The sequence below is a fragment of the Myotis davidii genome, unplaced genomic scaffold (assembly GCF_000327345.1).
Source record: "Myotis davidii unplaced genomic scaffold, ASM32734v1 scaffold1439, whole genome shotgun sequence".
Taxonomy (NCBI): Eukaryota; Metazoa; Chordata; class Mammalia; order Chiroptera; family Vespertilionidae; genus Myotis; species Myotis davidii.
Genome location: NW_006292342.1, coordinates 944,357 through 950,460, shown reverse-complemented (window position 1 = coordinate 950,460; position 6,104 = coordinate 944,357). Strand labels below are relative to the sequence as shown.

At 50.5% G+C, this 6,104-nt stretch overlaps 2 pseudogenes; both read right to left on the bottom strand.

Annotated features, from left to right (window-relative positions):
* The window catches only part of LOC102771072, a 7,672-nt pseudogene extending 3,020 nt beyond the window's left edge, over positions 1–4,652 (bottom strand).
* Positions 4,653–4,749: 97 nt separating this feature from the next.
* LOC102770780 lies at positions 4,750–5,338 on the bottom strand (annotated as a pseudogene).
* Between the last annotated feature and the right edge of the window lie 766 nt (positions 5,339–6,104).

Sequence of the window (6,104 nt, the reverse complement as noted above, 5' to 3'; positions counted from 1 at the left end):
CTTCATACTGAAGAGTCCCAGGTTCGGTTCTGGTGGGGGGCACATGCCTGGGTTTCGGGCTTGATCCCAGTGGGGGACATGCAAGAGGCAGACAATCAATGATTCTCTCTTATCATTGATGTTTCTAGCTCCCTTTCCCTTCCTCTTTGAAATTCAATAAAATATATTAAAAAACAAAACAAAAACGTACAGCCTTACCAATGCCAGCTACCCTAGTCCCTTTTTCTTTATTTAAAGCGAATCACGTAAGAAAAAGAATAAAGGGGACAGGGGAAGTCCTGGGACATCTCCGAGGGCCGCAGGGATCCTAGGGAAAGTTGGGTGGTGGTGGTGGGGGGGTGCTCCCGGCTGCCTGCCCTGCTGCTGGCCGCACCCGGCCCTGAGCGGCCCTCCTCACAGGCCTCCTGTAATAATAAGTGACTATTTGTAACAGCCAAAGGTCCGCCTCGGGTGGAGGAAGGGACGCAGCACCCTGGCAGCCGCCCCGGGGTGTCTCAAAAGGCCAAGGCCGGGGAGTGTCACAGGATGGCGAGGATTCCCCCATCTGTAGGTCACGGTGAACCTGCGGCAGCGTGTGGGCTGCCTGCACTCAGGGGCTCCAGCTGGGGCTGCAAGAACACAGCCCCCGAGACTGGACTGCGCACCCATGGATGGAAAATGACGACGTCGTTAGGAGACAGGCTGACAGGAAGCCTGAGAGGGAGCAGTCTTAGACATGGGGTGCCTCTCCCCGCGATGCCCCACGAGGACGCGGCGCCCCCTGGAGGGAACACGCTGGAACCACGGGACAGGATTCCAATCAAACCTCTTCGCGGTGGTTCTCAAACACGGCTGTTTACTGGCATCACCTGGAGAGATTTAAAAACTGGCGACCTGGGACCCACCCCGGGACATTGAATCAAGTGGCCTAGATGGGGGCCAGCTGCAGGCAGCCTTGACGAGGTTGCAGGCTCAGTTCTACATCTCCAGTAAAGCAAGTATCACGATAGAGCAGTGGTTCTCAACCTGGGCTGCGCATGAGAATCACCTGGGAATCTTTTTAAAATCCTGATTTCTGGGCCTCATCCTCCGGAAATTCTGTTTCTTTGATATGGGGCGGGGCCACAACATTAGTAACAAAGAAACAGAATTTCCGGAGGACGAGGCCCAGAAATCAGGATTTTGAAAAGATTCCCAGGTGATTCTCATGCGCAGCCGAGGTTGCGAACCGCTGGAATAGAGCAAGTTGTAATCTCTGCTGCTCAAGGGTCTTGCCTTCAATTTGTAAAAGATGCAACACCTGTGATGTGCAATAATCATAAAAAAAACAGTGACGTGCAATAAAACCAGGTGTGCCCAACGTGCACTCTGAGCCGAGAGCTGATTTCAGGAGCTAAGGAGGACACGGGACAAATCCGATGACGCAAGCCAGGATTTGCAAATCCAAAGCCGACAGCCAGGGTGTGGAATGCTTCTCAAGATGACAGAACCCATTTCTGCAACAGGTCAGAATTATGTGTGAATGTGTGTGTGTGGGGGGGGGCGTACTTCTCCAGATTAAAGGGGACTTAAGAGACACAACAACCAAATATAACGTGTGGGCTTTGGATTTAGAGTCAAACAAACCAACATGTAAATCGACATTTTAAACTATGAGGGAAATGTGATCGTGGGCTGGTATCAGACGGAACCAAAGCATTACGGTGAACTCGTTAGCTGTGCTAACCTCATGACCGTCCTGTAAGACACACACTGAAATTACAGGGAGAACTGGTGTGAAGTCTGGGATGGACTTTAAAATACTCCGGCAACGAAAAACCAGCTGATGCAAATGTGGCGAAATCTTCCCTGTCACACTGGGCGCTGAGGGCATGGGGGTCAGACACTCCTGTCTGTTTGGAACTCGTTTCTACAAAGGAGTTTCAGAGTGTTGCTGGAAGCCCCAAACCTTGAACGTCCTGCTGGCTCTGCCTCTCCTCTCTCAACGGTCTCCCTAACCAGCGCAGGCTGACCTCCGTTTATGGTGCTTCATGTCGCCATTTTTACAAATTGAGAGCAAGACCCTGCACCTGTGGAAAGACTGCGACTAGCTTAATTGAGATACTCGCTTTATTGCAGTGGTCTGGAACCGAACCCACAATATCTCTGAGCTATGCCTGTGCCTGTCATGTGACCAAACCTGAAGGAGGGTGATAGGCTGAGAAGTAAAAAAAAAAAAAAATGTCAGATGCTTGTTCACGCCTTCCCATCTGTGGCTCGAACATCAGTTTAGAAGGGCTTGTTGCCTGGCCAGTGTGGCTCAGTTGGTTGGGCGTCGTCTCATGCACCAAAAGGCTGCTGGTCCGATTCCCAGTGAGGGGAGTGCAGGAGGCAGTTGATCAGTGTTCCACTGTCACATGGATGTTTCTCCCTCCCCCTCTCCCTTCCTCCCCTTCTCCCTCTCCATCAGGTGCCCTCTCCCTTCCTCTCTCTAAAATCAATTTTTCAAAAATGTCCTTGGTGAGGATTAAAAAAAAAGAAGGCCCTAGCCGGGTTGGCTCAATGGATAGAGCGTCAGCCTTTAGACTGAAGAGTCCCAGATTCGATTCCAGCCAAGACCACATGCCCCAGTTGTGGGCTCGATCCCCAGTGGGGGACATGCAAGAGGCAGCCAATCCATGATTCTCTCTCTCATTGATGTTTCTATCTCTCCCTCTCCCTCTTCCTTCCTATCTGAAATCAATAAAAATATATTTTTTTTAAAAAGAAGAAGGAGCCCTAACCAGTTTGGCTCAGTGGATAGAGCGGCAGCCTGTGGACTCAAGGTTCCCAGGTTCGATTCCGGTCAAGGGCATGTGCTTGGGTTGCGGGCACATCCCCAGTAGGGAGATGTGCAGGAGGCAGCTGATCGATGTTTCTCTCTCATCTATGTTTCTAACTCTCTATCCTTCTCCCTTCCTCTCTGTAAAAAATCAATAAAATATATTTTAAAAAATAAAATACTGCTGTTTTTTTTAAAAAAAAAAAAAAGAAGAAGAAGAAGAAGAAGAAGGGCTCGTGGTGTCAGGGTCGAGCAAATCTGGAAAAGCCTACTGGGCACACGTGGGTGATCACGGCTGAAGATGCTCAAGGCCAGGCCTCAGGACAGCGCTGGAGGTGCCACAGGCCAGCACCTAAGGAGGCACCCATCTCTGAGATGGCCCCTGCGCTTGCTGGACCCCAAGAGGGATGTCTCCTTAAAACCTGTGCCGAGGGACCTCACTAGCCTTACCCTGGTCCAGGGCCTAGTGCACTGAGTGCTCAATTCAACCTCCAGAAAACGAGGGAACTGGACACGCTCCCAGGGCCAAGCAGGTGATCATGGGAAGGAGACGGGCGTCTGTCTCATCGGGAGGCCTTGGCTTCCTATGCTAACGGGACAGGTGCACGTTCTAGGGACGGAACTCCCGAGAACCCCACAGCCCTGACCTCGGCCACAGCCTACCGCTGCTAACGAGCAGTAAGCGCGCAAGTGTGCAGACCACACCACCTCCTGCTGCTTCTCAGAACCAAAGCAAACTGGCCAGCAGGCTGGGTCAGGCCAGTCTCGGAACCGAAACGCGGGTGCCCTCTGCTGGCCTCTCTGATCACAGCAGCTGGCACGGAGGCCATGCTGGCCTGGCCTGAAAATGGAAATGATCAGACTAAATTTTTTTGTTAAATATATTTTATTGATTTTTTACAGAGAGAAAGGGAGAGGGATAGAGAGCTAGAAACATCGATCAGCTGCCTCTTGCACGACCCCTACTGGGGATGTGCCTGCAACCAAGGTACATGCCCTTGACTGGAATCAAACCCGGGACCCTTGAGTCCGCAGGCCGACGCTCTATCCACTGAGCCAAACCGGCCAGGGCAGACTAAATTTTCAGAGGAAGGGAGAACTGGAAAAATGTTCATATTAGATTCAAGTGTCTTTTGGCGCAGGCCGACGCGCTCACCCAGACACCAGGCTATGTGGGTCCTGGGCTCAGAGCCTCAGAGCCTCGATCGTCCCCACACAGCCACACCGTGGACTGGGAAAGCTTTCACGAGGTTTGGTTTTTTCCCTAACAGTCCTGAGCAGCATCGCTCCCATGTGCAGATGGGGAAGTGGAGGCATGGAGATGTCCCAGGTCAGTCATAGAGCTAGTATGAAAGCTGGGGTTCAAACCCCACGTTTTAAGAAGCATTCAGTACAGCACTATTAACTGTGCCCACCAAGCTGTTCGTTACATCCCCAGGACTTTTTATAACTTGAAGTTTGTACCTTTTGACTCCCTTGACCCATTTCACCAATCCCACCGCAGACCCCCACCCCCTGACAGACACCAATTTACCCTATGAGCTCCTCTTCTTTCTTTTTTAGATTCCACATATGAGATCAGAGGGTACTTGTCTTTTTTTAAAAAATATATTTTATTGATTTTTCACAGAGAGGAAGGGAGAGAGATAGAGAGTTAGAAACATCGATGAGAGAGAAACATCGATCAGCTGCCTCCTGCACACCAACTGGGGATGTGCCCGCAACCCAGGTACATGCCCTTGACCGGAATCGAACCTGGGACCCTTCAGTCCGCAGGCCGACGCTCTATCCACGGAGCCAAACCGGTTTCGGCAGGGTACTTGTCTTTGTCAGGCTTGTCACTCAGCTTAATACCCCCAGGGTCCATCCACATTGTTGCAAATGGCAAGCTTTTCTTCCTCCCCCAACCCCCTCGCCAGTTTTCCCAGGGGGTTGACTGGGGCCGACCAGGGCACAGGGAGGCCCGGCACCTAAAAGATGCTGGGCTTCCTGGTGGTGAGGCCTGGCACGCGCTGGGGAAGGACCAGGTGAGGCAGTGGGGACTTGACCTCGGAGTCACGGAATTGGTTGACCGCTGGTGGGCGACACTGCTGGCTGCGGTCTCCTCCACTTTCATGACCTGGAGTGAGTGGGCAGGGGGGTCGTGCGGGAAGGGGGTGTCTCCGTAGCACCGGGTGGTGGCACCCCCGTGGTCAGGTCCCGGTACTCCCAGTGCATGTTGTGGGTGCCACTGCGCATGGTAGCGTAGCCAGATGACAAAGTGTTTTGCCCGAAGGGGGCATTTTTCAAACACCTGCCCACAGCAGACGATTTCCCCTGAAGATTTCTTCATTTTCTTCCGTTGAGACACCAAGTACCAGAAGCAAGACTTGGCAATGACGTGGTTAGGCGCAAAGACGCACGTGTGGTAGAGGGGCGGTGTGCGGCGCTTGGTGGTGGGCAGGCAGCACCCCCCACCCTGTGCTCCAGCAGCGTGCCCGCCGCCGCCCACAAAAAAAAGATTTCCTTCCTTTTATGGCCAGATATTCCATGGCATATATATACATTTTCTTCACCCATTCATTTGTCGATGGATAGATATCTAGGTTTCCATATCTTGGCTATTGTAAATAAGGCTGCAATGAACATGAGGGTGCAAATATCTTTACAAGCCAGTGTTTAATTCAGATAAACACCCAGAAGTGGAGTTGCTGGGTCATATGGTAGTTCTATTTTTAATAATTTTAAGGAGACTCCATACTGTTTTCTATAGTTGCTGCACCAACTTACATCCCCACCAACATGTGTTACTTCTAGTCTTTTTGACAATAGCCATTCCCACAGGTGGGAGTTGCTATCTCATTGTGATTTTGATTTGCGTTTCCCTGATGATTAGTGATGTTGGGCACACTTTTATGCACCTGTTGGCCAACTATACGTCTTCTTTGGAAAAATGTCTCTCCAGATCCTCTACCCATTTTTAATTTTTATTATTATTTTTTATTGTTTATAAATATTACATATATCTCTTTTTTGCCCTGATTGACCCCTCCCCCTACCCATTTTTTAATTGGATTGTTTGTTTTTTTGCCATGGATTGTACGAGTTCTCTACATCTTTTTTTTTTTCTTTCTTTTTTAAAAAATATATTTTATTGATTTCTTATAGAAAGGGAGCCGAAACCGGTTTGGCTCAGTGGATGGAGCATCGGCCATTGGACTGAAGGGTCCCAGGTTCGATTCCAGTCAAAGGCACGTATCTCAGTTGCAGGCTCAATCCCCAGTAGGGGCCGTGCAGGAGGCAACTGATTGATGATGTTCCTCTCTCATCAATGTTTCTATCTCTA